The 17481-nt window shown below is 42.8% G+C and overlaps 2 long non-coding RNA genes across 3 annotated transcripts; one reads left to right on the top strand and one right to left on the bottom strand.

Moving 5' to 3' along the window:
* Positions 1–5568: 5568 nt before the first annotated feature.
* On the bottom strand, positions 5569–8614 carry LOC125753356 (uncharacterized). Of its 2 annotated transcripts, none has more exons than XR_007404993.1 (2): positions 8524–8614; positions 5569–7430 (listed from the first exon to the last, which is right to left on the bottom strand). It is a non-coding gene; the product is annotated as an uncharacterized LOC125753356 (long non-coding RNA). The 2 variants fall into 2 exon arrangements; XR_007404992.1 differs by having other exon boundaries at positions 7595–8610.
* On the top strand, positions 8512–17219 carry LOC125753357 (uncharacterized). Its single transcript, XR_007404994.1, has 2 exons — positions 8512–8885; positions 10831–17219. It is a non-coding gene; the product is annotated as an uncharacterized LOC125753357 (long non-coding RNA).
* The last annotated feature ends 262 nt before the right edge of the window (positions 17220–17481 follow it).

Below are 17481 nucleotides of genomic sequence, written 5' to 3'. Positions count from 1 at the left end.
TAAATTTATTATAAAAAAAAAAGAAAGAGAGAGAAAGAGCATGAGCAGGGGAGGAGCAGAGGGAGAGAGTCAAGCGGACTCTGCACTGAGCATGGAGCCTGACCCAGGGCTCGATCCCACGACTTCGAGATCACGACCTGAGCTGAAATCAAGAGTCAGATGCTTAACTGACCAAGCTGCCCAGAGGTCCCATTCCAACTCCCTGGACAGATTTTTATGGAGAGGGAGCATTTTTATGGAGAGGGAGCAGAAAAATACATAGAGCATTTTTCTAGGTCTTATGAGGAATAAGGATGAAAAAGAAAGATTCGACCCTAAAAAACTTATATTCAAGTAAGGAAAAGTAGACATACCTAAAAACCATAAGAAGCAAAGTTGAGTAATACAACATAATATAGTGCACATAATATAGTGAGAGGGTGCCATCACGTACGCACGTCGGTAGGTGACCTGTGGGCTGCCTTTCCCAGCTCTGCAGCTCCTGCCATGCTCACTGTGCCTTGCTTTGGCAGGTGCTGCTAGTCTCATTGGCAGTACACCCCATGGATACATCCCATAAAGACGTGTTTTACCAAGACAAAGGAGCCTAACGTGGGCTTTAGCTTAAGTGGGAGGCATGAAAAAAGGCATTGTTCTTGTCCTCAAATCTCCAAATCCTTCCTGGTTTAGAGATGCTTGTGCTGAGACCTGAACGAGAGACACGGTTCCTCTGCATTCTTGCAGCAAGTGTGAGAGACAACCAAACCCTGTGGGGGTGTCCAGAAGACCCCACAGGTCGCAAAGGCCCTAGAGTCTCCCGGGATCACTTGTCTCAGTAAGTGAGCCAGAGGTCTCTGCCTGTCCCTGCACCCAGCTCATCCCCAAGTCCTACTGGCTTTGGTTTCTAAGAATGTCACTTACCTCTTTGCTTCTTTCCTCCCTGTCACCACTGCTGTGGGCCAAACTGTCACCCTCCATTGCCTGGCCTCTTGAAATAGTCTTCCTGCACCCACTATGTCCTCTTTGCTTCTTCATGCAGTGGCTGGAGATGTTCAGAATAGCCATCTGACGGTGCCATCCCCGTGCCCAAAGCCCTCCGTGGCTTCCCTTTGCCCTTGAGACAGCCAAGCAGGCCCAGAGTCATCAGCTCCTGCTTTCTTCTTAGGACCCATCTCCCTCCCTTGGTCTTTGCTCTCCAGGCACACCGAGCTCCCCATTCACGCCTGGTCTGCTCCACCTCTGAAGCTTCGTGACATGGTACCCTTCCTGCCCAGAATGCTGCCAACGCAGCCATGCCACGTAGCAAACTCCTTTCATTCTTTGTGCTAGGCCCAGCAACATCCTCCAGACCAGGCCAGGACCTCCTCTTATGCATATAGGTTTTTTTTTTTTTTTAAGATTTTATTTATTTATTTATTCATGAGAGACACACACACACAGAGAAGCAGAGACACAGGCAGAGGGAGAAGCAGGGAGCCTGACGTGGGACTCGATCCCAGGTCTCCAGGATCACACCCTGGACTGAAGGCAGACGCTAAACCGCTGAGCCACCCGGGCTGCCCATGCATATAGTTTTTATGGGTGGCTTTGTTATGGCTTATCAGTATATATGTGTGACCACTGATCCCTGTCTGTCGATCCACGAGGCTACCGCCCACCATATATTTTACTCACTGGATTCAGCATGGTGATTGGCACATGATAGGTGTTCCATAAGTATTTGCAAAATGAGACCATAAACTGTGGAGGTCGGGAGACCTTATCATGCAAGCTACTAAGCAAACTCTAGTGGTCATCTCACCTGGGTAGGCTTAGAAAGGCAGAGAAAGATGCTTTGGAAACCATTTTCTTCTCATCCCACCCCCTCCCTTCCTTCTAAGTTCCTAGTGAGATGCTAGTAGAGTTGGGTAGGGTTTGGCTTAGTTGGGTTAGAGACAGGGTTGGCTTAAACATTTGCCCTATTTCTTAAGACATTACTTAAGTGCTCAGTACTCCAACGAGTGCTCCAAACCCTTTGCGGCCCCTGTGTCAAGGAACAAGAGTGAAGAGGTGCTGTGTCTGCCTCTGAGGGACCCATCCTTTAGCCAGGGAGAGAAGACAATAAGTAAAAGTGTTTGCAGTGTGAAAAGTCTCCTAAGGAGAGGCATGTGCCAGGTGCTGCGGGACAAGGGTGCAGAAAGGGCCTCATAGTTTGGGGGAAAAACAGAATAAAGTGTCCCAAAGAAGGTAAAGGTCGATCAGGGTCTGCAATGAGGAAGGAAGCGGGGAAGGAGGAGTCCAGGCAGAGGCGACCACCTGCATAGATGCAGGGCTGCCACGTTCCTCGTGACCAGGGCACCCAGGCCAGGGAGCGGGGGACCCAGCACCTTTCTGGCAGTGGCATTGGCTCAGGCATGTTCAGGTACAGGTGGGGTAGCGATGCACCAAGAGATCCTACTGTGTTTTGTAAAACTGCACAAAATACTCACACGTTAAGCTTAGAACAAACGTATAATTTAGTCTTAAAGCAGGTACCATTTTCCCAAAAAAATTAGAAGAAGGGCAAGTGGTAGCAGGTTCAAAGGTTTAAGAACTATTGTGAGAGAAAAGCTTAAAACACATTTTTTTTTTTTTCCCAGGTGGGGAAAGACCATCAGTGTTTGGATTTTAGCAGCCAAACCTGGCCACCCGGCCCTGGAGCCCTGGATTCATGCCCGGCTAGTGTGAGAGGTTCTGCTGGGGACAGAGACCCTCCCAGGCTGATCTCAGGACTGGAGTCCCTGTCAGGCCATGGTCTAGAAGGGCCCTCTGGTTTTGGCTTCCCTTTGCTTTGCCCCTTTCAAAGCTCGCAGGGATGGGTGGCACGTAGCCATCTCCCCTCCCAGCCTGGCAGCCAGCGCTGGGGCCGCTTCCTGGGGAACGTAGACACCTGCCTGAGCAGGAGGGAAGCCTTCTGGGACATGGAGCCTCACAGGGCCCCTTTCTAGCATAGACACAACGTGAAGCAATGCTTGAATAATCCCACCTCTACCCCAAAGACCAGAAGGAACATGTGCTAGGTAGGAGTTTGGCAGACAGTATAAATGGTTTTTTCCTTATTGATTTTTCTGATGCTTAAAAAACACAGACTTGGGGCTCCTGGGTGGCTCAGTGATTGAGCATCTGCCTTTGGCTCAGGTCCTGATCCCAGGGTCCTAGGAAGGAAAGTCTCACATCAGGCTCTCAGCAGGGAGCCCGCTTTTCCCTCTGCCTATGTCTCTGCCTCTCTCTTTCTGTGTCTCTCATGAAAAAATAAATAAAATCTTTTTAAAAACCCACATACTCATTAAAAAAAATTAGACAATAGAGAAATTTGTAATATAAAAAAGTATAATATTTCTCAGAACCTCCTTCCCAGAGATGACTACTGTTAACGGTTCGATATTTGTTCCTCAGATTTAAAAAAAGTAAAAACACATACAAATTATAACGATTTTTTTTTTAAACCAGAATGGAATCTTTCAACTGGGTTTTGGGGATTGATTGATTGATTGATTGCTTCTTAAGTAAATAATTTTGACAACTTTCCATGGTAGTACATAAGTCAGGTTATGTTATTTTAGACACATTTTTAATCTTGTGTAAGTTCTTTGACCTTTATTTGATTTTTCTGTAACACAGTAAATCAGTAGCCGGGGAAAAAAAAATTGTTGCACACCACTAAATCTAATTTTATCCTTTAGATTTTTTTTTCTTTTTTTGCACTAAGTCAATGGTACAATTTCTCCTTTATTTATTTTTTTTAATTTTTTTTTTAATTTTTTATTTATTTATGATAGTCACAGAGAGAGAGAGAGGAGGAGACACAGGCAGAGGGAGAAGCAGGCTCCATGCACCGGGAGCCCGATATGGGATTCGATCCCAGGTCTCCAGGATCGCGCCCTGGGCCAAAGGCAGGCGCCAAACCGCTGCGCCACCCAGGGATCCCTATTTTTTTTAATTTTTTAAAAATTTTTATTTATTTATGATAGTCACGCACAGAGAGAGAGAGGCAGAGACATAGGCAGAGGGAGAAGCAGGCTCCATGCACCAGGAGCCCGATGTGGGATTCAATCCCGGGTCTCCAGGATCACGCCCCGGGCCAAAGGCAGGCGCCAAACCGCTACGCCACCCAGGGATCCCCAATTTCTCCTTTAAAAAGGAGAAATCTTCTCCCTCTGCCTATGTCTCTGCCTCTCTCTCTCTCTGACTATCATAAATAAATAAAAAATAAAAAAAATTAAAAAATAAAAAAAATGGGATCCCTGGGTGGCGCAGCGGTTTGGCGCCTGCCTTTGGCCCAGGGCGCGATCCTGGAGACCCGGGATTGAATCCCACATCGGGCTCCTGGTGCATGGAGCCTGCTTCTCCCTCTGCCTGTGTCTCTGCCTCTCTCTCTCTCTCTCTGTGACTATCATAAATAAACAAAAATTAAAAAATAAATACAAAATAAAAAGGAGAAATCATCCAATGTTCTATGTTGCAAAAATGACCCCAAATTGAATGATAGGCCAGTTTATATTTATTTTTCAGGGAAAAGATACTTTTTGCTGAGAAATGATTTGTATATTTGATAGATTTTTTTTCTTTTTCCTGAGATAATCTCCTCAAAAAAAAAAAAAAAAAAAAAAAAACGGTTGCTGACCTGGGGTGGCCTGCAAAGACCTCTCATCTTGTGTTTGTTGTGCACCAGGAATAACAGAGATTAGTGGGTGGTGGATCTGAGCGGGCAGTCCAGGGAAGGAGCCCTGCGAGGACTCACCTTGAGAGGATTACAAGAAGGTAGTCGCGGGAAGGCCAGGCAGTGCCTCTCATCACAGGAAACAGAATAAAGAACAAGTTCCAATCCTGGAAAATATCTTTTCAGAGGACAGTTAGAGCTCTGTGACCTAGAGCCTGCCGACCATAGCCATTCCAGGAAACATCAGGGTGTAGTTCCACTAACAAGAGTTTTTTAAGTGTAAAAGTTAAACAAAAACACAACAGTAGTAAATAACCAAACAAAAGGCAAAATGCAGCAATTTGTACATTGTGCTAAGACGGGTAGAAGTGAGCTACGGTGAGCAGAGAGCTCATGAGCATTCCCCACGTGTACCTGGCTCCCCTCCTTTGAGCTTTAGCACATGCTGTTCCCTCTCCTTGGCTTCCCTTTCCACCTACTCTCGCTTTGGGGTCTCGTTTAGCTTTTGTCTCTTTTCATGGAGACGCTATGACAGCATCGTCTCCTCTGGCAGATGCTGAGTGGCTTCCAGTCAGCGCTAAGTCGGGCGTCCCACCCTGGCTGTCCAGAGGGGCCCCGGGGCCAGCGCGGGGTGACGGGACACTGGCCCAGGACACTCAGGAGGGTTAGCTCCCTCACGCAACCTCGGGATAATAACACCTATCTCCTCCTACCTCTTGGACATGAAATAATTTCACAAAGTACTTTGAGTACTTTGGAATAAATATAAATAAAAGCTATTATTATAGAACAAATTTAAACATGTTTCATCTTTGAACTGTGCAATCAGACGGAGGCGGTGTCTCTCTGCTTCTTGGCTAAGTGCTTTCATGACTACTTGACCCTATTTTTTAAAAATTGACTCTTCATAGCTCATTCACAGCCATCTTTTACTGGTGACTCTACACATTTCCATGTACATTCAGTGTGGATGTCACTTATATTTTTGTACTGGATCTCGAATGAAATTTCTGTGTATTAATTGTCAGTCTTCTTCCCAGAAACTTGGCATTAATGCACAACTAGCTTTTATAAACTGCGTGTCCCGTAGGCTTCACGGTGCGGCTTAGAGCACAGGCAGGCGACAGGATGGAGCTCTCGACCCAGAAGGGATCACATATGACAGGCTCAGTACTGCGGGCCTGAGGCTCAGCAAGCTCATGGGCAACTTTCTGTACTGTTCAGCCGTGATGACAGCATCAGCACTGTCACATCTACTCTTGAGGGCAGGGAACCACGGTCGTAAAGTCCTGTTTGACATGTTTCTCTGTGACATTACGATTCCCTCTGTAGAGCATCATGAGTGATGTACTGGGTTCTGCAGTGCTTGGGGAGAGCACAGTTGAACACAAGCCAGAAGAAGCAGGCAGGGTACTGAGGCCATGGGCACAAGTGGGCTTGAGACAGAGAGAGATGTAGGTCAGGTCCGAACCCCGATTCTAGTAATACTCTTAGCATTTGCTGGCTGTCTTTCCTTGGGTACATTAATCAGACTTTTCTCAACTGTAAAATGGAGATGATACTTCTTGTCTCACACGGTTGTTCTAAGAGTTAGAGAATCATGAGTTTATAATACCGTGCCTGGCTTCCAATAATTGCACAAGAAATGTCGCTGGTATTCTGAGTGTGATTCAAGGATGGGGCCTCTGTCCTCTCTGCTCCTGCAGTGTGGCATGGTGTGGCCAGCCTCAGATGCAAGCTTGGAACTGTCCCTGTGCTGGGCAGCCTATTAGGTAGCCCCCAGGCACCCCTGCCTTCCAGGTATTTCCTACCCTGGGAACACTGTCCCCTAGACTGTGGGCTGGGCCTAGTGACTCACTTCTAACAAGCAGAAGGTGGCAAATGCAATGAGATGTTACTTCTTTAGATAGGTTGCGAACTTAGGAGGCTTTGGCTTGGGTGTCTTCCATCTTGGGTGTGTGTTTTGCTCTCCCTTGAGCTACTCACTTGGAGTAGAAGCAACTTCACCCATGGAGTGAGCTTGTGGGAACATCCTTCAGTGACTTCCTGGCACCATTCCTTCGGTCCAGCCAGACTACTACAACCTGGAGCCAGAGGTCACTGACTGAGCCACATAAACTGGGACATAATCAACGGTGGTTGTTTCAGGATGCTGAGTTCTTGGGTAATCTCTTCTGTAGCAATGGCTAGCCAACACGATCCCAGAGCTGCTGGAGCTGTTCTGGGGCTGTGTGTAGGCCAGGAGGAAGAGTATTATTAGAAAAGGCTCCCTAGTTTCCTGAGGGGGTGAGGAGCTAATTTCTCAAGGTAGCCCTTCACAGTGTGGCTATGCCTCCCTCTCCTGCAGACACACCTTCTGTGGCCCTGTACCACCACACAGCTGTCTACACCTTCCCAAAGGGGGAGCTCAGGGGTCTGCCTTCAGACTCCTTACCTCGTCTTCCCCTAGATGTGCAGTGGGTGGGCTGCCTTTCGCTCTCTGGTGCCCTGTGTGTATCTTCAGTACAGTTCTGATCACTGCTGCTCAGTTCACATGCCTGGTACTTGCTTCTCTCCACAAACTGGGGGTCTCTGAGGACTGTCTTGCTCCAAGCCACATGGTGCTTGGGTGATCACATGCTGGAGAACTATTTTTACAATAAACGAAGGAATGACTCCGACTCTCAGATGGTGATATTATTTTCTGCTTCTAACCTTTCATGACGTGCAAATATGCTTTCCTTTATATTCTTTAAATGTGTGACATGAGGGTCATCTCAGTGATGGAACAGATCTGAAAGGAGAAAGGAAGAGCCAGTTACCTGGCTTGGAAACAGCCTGGTGCAGAGCAGTTGGGCCTGTAGTGATCCGTCTGACGGTAGCAGAAAGGGAGGATGTCCTCATCATGCCAATAACGGATTCAGGGGCTACAGGGAAATGCGCAGTGGTTAAAACTACCTGCATTTAATCTGGGGACAAGCTTGGAGAAACAGTAACATGTGGTAATTTACATGTAGTAATTTTGCTCCTTCCTATTTCCCAAAAGTCTTGGGTGTTCCCTTTTGTAGAGGTTAAACGTTGAAGGACTGCTATGACATTTGTCTCCAGGGTTGCAAAGTTGAGGCTGGCCATGAGTCTTGAGCTTGAGACAAATCGGATCAGAGCCAATGGCAGGTTAGAGCCACATGTCATTGTGATTGTTGCTACTCAAATCTTAGGTTTATTTGAAAAGCCCTTGATGGAGTCTTAACACAAAAGCCAATTCTATTTTTCTGTCCTAAGTATAACATGGCAAATGGGCTTTTAAGGGTCTAATTGTAGAACTCCAGTAACTTGAGGCCATTGGTTGTTCTCTTTCTCACTTTTTTTGTCCAAATATGTGTTATAATGAAGGGCTAGAGATGCTTGGATGAAGGTCACTGCAACTACTTCAAGAACGCAACACCGACAGGATAAATTAGAAGCCTTATTTTCTCAAAGGGGGGCCCAAGACACGAAAATCCTTAAGTCAGTTTTCCAAGGTGGGAACGGGAAACTGAGAGCTGATTCTACAGAAGGGGACCTGGAAATATGACAAAGGTCTGGATAATGTCTGATGAGATCTGGTTATTACGCTGGCCAAACCAACAGCAGCATTGCAAAATAACTCACTTTATCTTTGGCAACAAAGGCTCTAAGAAAAGTAGCGAACTAAGTTTGAGCTTCTGGCCACAGTGAGTGAGGACGAAAAGGGAAAAGCTCTTCAGACACTAGGTCTTGTTTGTCTTTGTAGGCCATGCAGAGTAGGTGATCAGTAAGTGTTGCTGAATGTTGACCATAAGATCCTTCTTGGTCCTGGGGGAACTTCCGCCCTTCCAGCTAATTTATAATGTAGATCACACGCTTACCAAATCTACTTTAGAATATCATTTGCAATTTATATCCTGTGAAAGTATGACATCAGATTTCACGGTCTTATCCTGTTCTTGTGCGTGTTCCTTGGTTGCTGTAGTAACTGAGTTGCCATGGATTGCGCTGCAGGGGTTGTAAGGGTCAGCAAAGACCAGAGCTCTGTCATTCTTCATTCAAAGGCAATTGTCCCTGAAAAAATGTGACTTGCTTCAATATTTAAGACCCGGGCACTGATATTAAACTAGAATGATACTCTGGTTAAAGACCAATAATTAACCTTGTCTTCAACTCCAGATCACACTTTAATGGCAGTTTTATAAAGTGGACATTCCTCTGTCTTTCATTCTTGAAGTCCTGGGTAGGTTTTAAATAATGCATCTCCTGGAAAAGTACACGGATAATCGTTGCGACGTACTTTATGTCATTATCTCAACCCTCGAGACCTCACTACCCAGCTCTCCTCTCTGAGGCAATTGCATACATCTTGGGAATACATGAGATGAGGTTAACATTCAGAGTGCCGTCCTTTTGAAAGGATTCACAACCACAACGAAACACTGTCTTCATTCCTACCTACAAAATTTCTCCTTAGACAAGTTTAGGGTATTTCCTTTCCGAAGAATAATTCCCTGTCAAATCATAGTCCCTGATGTCATGGATTTAAAATATATATCCTGAATAGCCCTTTTAAAATTCCAAGTGGGATTACACAAGTTGATTTTGTTACCATAAAACCTACCTGATTATAAATGAAGACCATCTTCAAGGTACACAAGAAACCAGTATTCTCTCACTACTTCTCACTCTGTTTTCCTAAGTTGTTTTACTCTGCTGTAGGCTATACACACTGCAGTATGGCACATACTTAAGTAGTTGATTAAGTTTTTTAATGCCACTGGTGTCAGATTTTGGCACCCACATGAGAAACGTGTAAAATGCTATTCTCTTTTAACACAGGGGTTTGACGTTTGTTTAGATTTTGGGTTCTTTGAACAAGCTACCTCAGAAAGTGGTGAAATAATGTTAATTATTTTTCATAAGCAAAACCACAGATGAAATATATATGTAGTTTTATTCATATATAGTAACACCAGTAAGATTATTTCTACAAGCATATTTAAAACTTTGTCGCTTTGAATGAATTGTTTATAAAATTTTTGACTAATATTTAAAAGAAGCATCCAGTTGTTGCTAATAACAAACAAGTTTTAGAAAAGCTCTAAAAAGTTGTTTTCAAATTCTTCCTACATCTATTTCTTAAAAGGTTGCAAGTGATTTCTCTGCCTTTTTAGGTTCTAGTGATCAATACGATTTTAATGCGATGTCACACCATTAGAATTGGACAAATATTATTGATGTTAAAAAGCGAAATGATTCCAACTTCCTCTGTCATTAAATACATTGATTACATGACAGAAAATTAGTTCCTTTAGGAAAAAGAAATTTTATTCTTTCTGTGGATTACAGAGAAACTCCAGGCAAGACATTTGATTTACTTGAGTGTCTAATTATAATCATAATTGAAAGCATTGCAAGTGAGTTATGCTGCCATTTATCTAGGTTGGCACTTGCTTCCATATTTCAGCAAGAGTGTAGAACCCAGATCAACTTTGGAAAATAGAGCTCAAAATCGCTAAAAAAGCTGATTCTCCCCTTCCCCACCCCTCTCCCAGCCACTCTTCTTCCCCTCTGCCACAGTTTTCATGAAGACAAGAAAATGGGCCATATTCTGTTTAATAACTTAAAGAACTGATTTATTATTCTGAATTGTCAGAATCACTTTTGCTTTGCATTCACATGGTTTCAGAGAATGAAAACAATTGGTAATTTTCAATGTCTAGATTGCTATTATTTCCCCCACTTTTGAAATACCTAGCTTTGATAGATTTGCTCTTATGGATGGGGGACACAGGGGTCGTGGTATTTCTCCTGGATCATCACATATTTACACGACACATATATTCATACTGTGTGTGCATTCTTTAAAAATTAGCTCCAACAAATGTGGTCCTTGCAACCCCAACTCTCCTTTTCCTCTGTTGTCCTGCTGGTGTCTCCTCTTGTATACAAGACCTTCCCTTTGATGTCCATGGGAGATCTTGAGCAGCAGAAAGAGGTTATTTAGAGGCATAAAAAGGAATAAGAAAATCAAATTGTAGGTTTGCATCAATTAGCTGAGAACAAAATCATAGAGCGCAACAACAGTTGATTCATTACGCCCGACATACTCACCAAATGCATGTTTGTACTTATTTTAATTATGGGCATTATTATTTTATAATTGTCCCTTTTCCCCCCTTTAGGTACAGATCAGCTCTCCCTTTGGCACAATCTTATTTTTAATATGTTGGTGAAGAAGAAGAAGAAGAAGAAGAAGAAGAAGAAGAAGAAGAAGAAGAAGAAGGAGAAGAAGAAGAAGAAAAATCAAACATGTAGTTCTGCAAAATTAGTAACTCCTTAAAATCTCACTTTGTTTATAGGAAATCATGTGATTCAATCCACGTCCAAGTGCTTAGGTTTGAGCAAGCATTTGTAAGAGGCTTCTAATGAAATATTACTCTTTTAAAACATGCATGCTTTTATCTTTCAACTGCCTCTTATTCCCTAACTAGCCTTTTTTTTTTTTTTTCTTACTAGGCCTCCGTGTGGCACTTCCTGAATGACATTTCAATAGAACTTTCCAAATACAGTGTAACAAAGAGATCAAGACCCGCTGGGAAGATAGAGCAGATTTTTTTTTTTAAACGAAATGAATAGTTTTAATTATGTCTTTTCTGCCTACCCCATAGAACCTCCCGGCCTCCACCCCCACATCAAATCCTAAGTCAGCAAACAGAAGAACATTCGGACCCATTTCTTCCCACCTCTTTTACTCATAAGTTTTAAAATGATTTTGGCCTCCAAGCAGGTGCATTGTTCCTTGAATATACACAGTCTGGGTCCCCTGTCCTCTGCCAGCTATTTGCCCAGAGAGATAAGCAGACCTCCTACTGCTCAATTATGATCTTGTTTTCAGCCATGCCCCCAGGATCTATAGCAATCTCGACAACAGCTTGAAAAATGGACTTGTTTTAAAAGAAGAGCTGGCTGTTGCTGCTTCAGATGACGGTGAACCTCCAGTTATTCAGGCTGCAGAAAGGGTCAACCCTTCATTTCCAGCTAGTCTTTTCAGTACCTTGAAAACATCCAGAAGCAGTTATGCTAGCCTCAATTACACTTCTTTCAACTGCGAGCATAATTGCAAGAGAAAGTCAATTGCCTCATAGGTATACCACTTTCACATCACCAAGGAGCCAACTTGAAAAATCCTAAATCAAGACATTTCAAATATTAATGCTTGTTTTGTTCGTTTGTTTCAGAGAAGGCACTTTTGATAAAGATTGGCAAGCCACGGCAGGTTGCTTGAAATATTGGTTTTTAAATTTTAAAAACTGACGTGTGAATGTGTACAAGTATCAGCCACTAGAAAAAGCAGTCCTCTAGGAAACAGCCTTTTGACAGTCCACCAACTTTTAGTGGAGATAAATATTTTATGAAAACAAACAAACGTATTCAGTTAAAATTTCTTGGGCAAAACTCCAAATTCTCTCTTATTTGAGAGTCTCTTCCAAGATTATGACAGCTCCCTCTTTTTGAGTCGATATTTATTAGCACACACATAAGGTTATGGTGTCACAGAGTAGAAGCACCATTCTCTTCAGAATATTCTTGCAATTCTATCTCCAAGACTCCCTTGCTTTTCCAATCACATTAGACCTTTTGACTAAGCAAAACTCCGTTACTTGGAGTGATACAATTGAGCCTTCTGGGCCTCATTTTCTTTTAGCTCAGATATCCCGTTAATCTGAGCTTGCCTTCAAATGTATACTTTTGAGAAAGACCGAGAATTTATGTACCACTTGAGGTTGTTCACAACAGCTTTTACTTAAAGCACAAATGTATGCATTTAATTAATATGAGGTTTCAGGGTAGATTGAAGGAACAAGTAATGAATTTAATGGATAAATGTTGGGATTGTAAATGGACCACCACCTTGAATTCTTATAGTATAAGGAACCAGCAGTGTCTCACTGGAATAGAAGAAAGAAATGTAGAGTGAAGTCAGCAAATTTACCTGTGATGCCTGTTTACCACTCCCTCATTCCCTTTATGACTTCACATCTGCCTCACTGCAAACCTGTTTCCTTCCTCTTTGATTCTGAATACATACCTACACTTGCATGTGCACACATGTGTATACACATGCACACGTGCATGCACACGCACGCACACACACAAACACACACACACACTCTCTCTCTCTCTCCCAGTTCCAACCAGTTCCATGCAGTCCTGTGGCCTCATGCTATTTTATTGGATCTTAACTGGCTCTTAAGTATAAGTAATAGAAGCAGACTCTTTCTAGCTGTATATAGAGGTTTAATTAAAGGAATATTGAATAGATCACAGACGTCTTGGGAGGGCTGCAAAACCAGATTCAAGGCCAAACCCCATGGAATCATGCCCTAAACCACAACCACAGAGGCAGCTAATGAGAAACCACCTCTGCTAGTCTGTTATGTGTACCGTCACTGCCCCTTGCTCCTCTGCACCAGGAACTCCATTTGACAACTATGGTGAAGTCACTGTGGCTTCTGCTAATTGCCATCAAATTTGTTTGGTTACGTGCAGCCATGCAATGGTATTTCCTTGTGTGGCTTGTGTGGCTGTGGAATCTGTGTGGGTCTATCTGACCAGAGAAACTTAGGCAACATGGCTGTATTCTCATGTTGTGTTCTCGAGCTACAGGAGATTGGAGAAAATCCAGTCTCTTCAGCTCTACTTTGGGAATGCAGGATTCTCAATTTTGAAAATCTCCCACTCATAGCAAGAGTTTCAAGAAAGTCCTGGACCTAACAGATATTCAAACAACAATTCGTCATTCTTAACGATCCATCCATCCACCATCCATCCGTCCATCCATTCATTTATTCTTTATTTTAACAAACGTGTATTGAGCAGAGCACTTGCTGGTGACAGGAAAGGTACTGGGAGCTCTGGGTGCGAACAAATAAGGACAGATGCAACTCTGAAGCATTCCTCGAATGAGGAAAGGAGATGGCTAAGCAGATGCTTGTGGCTGAGTGTGGCATGCCCTATAGCCTAAATAAGCACAGGTTGGTTGGGTATGAGGCCCATATCTGCCCTCCATCCTTCCTTGAAGTGAGCTTGGGGCCCCGTGAAGAGTTCTAGCCTCAAGACTGTGAGCTATGGGCTGCAGCACCAGGATGCTTCCTTCCTGCCTCCCTCCCTCCTGTGGAAGATGGTGGACAAGACCACATTGGGCCCTTTGTGTAAGCCTTCAAAGTCTTGGGGGGGGGGGTTTCACTTGTCACAGCTAGCATTAGTTATCCTAAATAAAATATAGGCCACATGGTAAATCAGGAAAGCTCGGGCTGTCCAGGAGAAGGGGGACTTGAAAGTGTCCTCTTCAAATAATTCAGTACAGCTAGAGTCAGACAGATGAGTCTGGAGAGGAAATCAGAGGCCAGGTCTCTGAGGACTTCAGGCTGTCTTGCTAAGAATTTTTTTTTTTTTTTTTCCTTGAGGCTCTGGGGAGAAACTGAAGAATTTTAATACCTTTTCCACCTTTCCACCTGGGAAACAACTTACCAATATTCTCTGCACAGCTCAGCTAATCTGATACACTGAAATCTACTTTGGCTAATAAAAGAGGATCGATCTTTCAGTCTTCCTGACTCTACTAGCTCAAATATGCAATGCTTTAATAAGATGCACTTAGCCCTCGAGTATCAGGCTTGCTTAGGATGAAGAGCAACTTGTATGAAATCTGTGGCACTCTTCAAATTGTAAGGAGTGTCTCATTTATGAGTCAGCCCATGTACCAGCTTTGAGAAGGCCAAAGGTACGGCACGGATAGATTTATAGAGCTTTTAAAAGTGAGGCTGAAGAAGCTAGACCAATTCACAGTGGCATTCACCTGGGCTTTAAAACATTTTATGAGGACTGTATGTTTTTCACATACAACACATGACCTATTGAGAATGAATTTTCATCCTTGGGGGAAAAGATATTAATATGAAAGTTCTATTTTATTCTACAAAAAAGCATAAATCCTAAATATTTTGAGTGAATGTTAGAGGGAAAGATGTAATTTGAAATATGTCCTTTATCATTTACCAGCAAAAAAGAAAAATCAAAGAATATTAACGTTAATTTAACATAAACATTTTTATAAAAAATCAGTATCTTCTTGAGATCATAGCTTCTACCTGAGGTTTTGAATCTTCCCTTTGTCACATCTTTTTCAAATGAGTTGTGTCATACATTCTAAAAGCAAGTTTGACGTCCTAGGAATTTGATATTCAGCTCTATCGAAGACTACCAGTAACTCCACTAAAGGACTACATTTAAATTCTATTTCTATTCTCAATGACTTTATATAGTAGGGGATGCATTTGGGTGTCTATTCAACCATTGCTAGATTGTGCTGGTAACAAATAACCCCAGAATCTTGGAACAAAACTTTCCTCTTACCCTTGTTGCAGACTGACTCAGACTCCACATGTCCTCTTCATTTCGAGCCCAGACTGAAGGATTGGTCACTCTCTGGGATGTATGTACAGTTCATTGGTTCAAGCAAGGCAAATGACCAAGCTGGGATTTCAGGGAGGGAGGAATTCACTCTCTCCAGAAAGGCAGCAAAAAAACTGGTAAACATAATTTACTGTAACATATAAAAGCATCTTAAAAATATGCACAAAAACGATAGCTTTCCTTCTTTTTTTCTCTTCAGCATTAGTTCACTTACTATCATTTCTCTACTTCCGCTACTAATTTAGGACATTGAATTCAATCTGCATAGATAGACTAAACATTGCTTACCTTTAAAACTAGATAGATGTTATTAATGAAGTGCTAAGATTAGTTAGTAATCTAAGTAAAGATTACCCTCCCTTGCAAAGACTTGGGAGGGTAGCGATTATTCATCAGAGGTGAGTTAATTTGTATCATTGACTAGATAGATGCAGACCAGTGAAAGGGTCAAGTGCAGTTCTAGAGTCACCATCTTAGGAGTCAACTTGGCATAAATAAATAAATAAATAAATAAATAAATAAATAAATAAATCCATGCAAGCAGCTTAACAGCATACTCAGCAAGTATTCTTACAACCAAAGTGATTGTTTTCCTCCAGTCATTTATCCAACAAATATTTATTGTCTATTTTGCGTCATACACTATGACTATGCCTGGCATTGAGGGTGCAGGTATGAACAGCATCATCTTAGCCCTCAAGGCATTTTCAATTTAATGAAGAAGAGGAATAGCAGGGCAAATGGCTTGATGGGCAGATGATGGAGGGCAGTGGATATAGAAGAATTCTTCTTAACGAGCTGTCAAGAACAATAGGGTTTGTTTTTCGAGAGCAAAACAAAGTGTATCCAGGATGGGAAGTCAAAATGTTTATAAATTGAAGAAACTACATGAATAGGGGAATTCAAGATGTCACAGTATTTCCCGCACTCCAAAGCATAGGGAGTGGGGTGTTATTGTTTAATAGGTACAGAGTTTCTGTTTGGGGTGATGAGAAGTTCTGGAGATGGGTAGTGGTGACGTTTGTACAACATGGTGAATGAATGTATTTAATGCCACTGACCATACACTTAAAAATGGTGAAAATGGCAAAATTTTCTTTTGTATGTATTTGTGTACATTAAGACAATTTTAAAAAAAATACGAGGTGGGGTGGTCAGTGTTGGAAAGATAGACACCCTTTGAAACAGACCTAATATGCAAAACTACCCGAATTGTAAATGTCCTTGAGATGGACTGAAAGGTATTTGAGGAGCTTAATACTCGATGTTTTCTTTGTTTAAAAAACATGAGGGCAGACCGGGTGGCTCAGGGGTTTAGCGCCGCCTTCAGTCCAGGGCCTGATCCGGGGATCCAGGATTGAGTCCCAAGTCCAGCTCCCTGCATGGAGCCTGCTTCTCCCTCTGCCTGTGTCTCTGCCTGTCTCTCTGTCTCTGTCTCTGTCTCTGTCCCTGTCTCTCTCTCTCTCTGTCTCTCATGAATAAATAAATGAAATCTTAAAAAAAAAAAAAAAGAGAGAGAGAGAGAGATTTCTGGGTGACTGTGGAGGGACTGCAGTAGAAGCTAAGCCAAAGAAGATGAGGAGGGGTCTGAGGCAAGTCAGAGAGCAAGTCAGCTCCCTGTGAACAAGTGGCTGCTGAATTACCCAGATGGTCCAGTTGATGTCAAAAAGCTTGTCTCTAGGAGGTTATGGTGGCGCTCCTCTCAGCGTCTGGGTCTTCTCATCCTTACTCCCAGTGGAAGAGGAATCTTTAAATGTGATAGAGAGAAGACGGAAATTAAGTCAAGTTTATATTCAAATCAGCATGTAAGATGAAAATAGCTGATGGTCAAACTTATTCCTGAAAATCCCTTGTGATGATTCCGTATCAGTGACTTATATACTTTCAATCAGCACCAGAGTTTTTGGGAGGGAAAGGGGGCAGTGTTTCTAGGGCTGACCAAAAGATGACATCATCATCATCATCATCATCACCCAATCAGGCTCAGTAAATGGAATCGTCAGCAAAACATTGTATCAGATTGTCTGAAATTGTATTATTATTTCATTGAGCTATTGTATTCAGTATATGTTAATTAAATGCTTGAACAATGCAACTCCAATGTAATGTGTATTATTGTTAGAGTCAAACAATAATAAGAGAGAAAGTTTGGGGGGAGGATGGGTAGCTGTTCTGTTCTGAAGAATCAGAAAGATCTAAACTGACTCCTGTTCAGCATTATTATGGTCCACAGATCGTACTACCTGTTTTTATCTTCCCCAATAGTACCCACTCCATGGCCTTAACCAAGCATCTCAAGGGATGGCCGGGGAAGGAAGAGGGAAGAAGGACAATCAGGGGAAAAAGAAGCTCCTGGG

The sequence above is a fragment of the Canis lupus genome, chromosome 22 (assembly GCF_003254725.2).
Source record: "Canis lupus dingo isolate Sandy chromosome 22, ASM325472v2, whole genome shotgun sequence".
NCBI lineage: Eukaryota > Metazoa > Chordata > Mammalia > Carnivora > Canidae > Canis > Canis lupus.
Note: the sequence above shows the minus strand (reverse complement) of the source record. Positions and strands in the feature narration are given on the sequence as shown.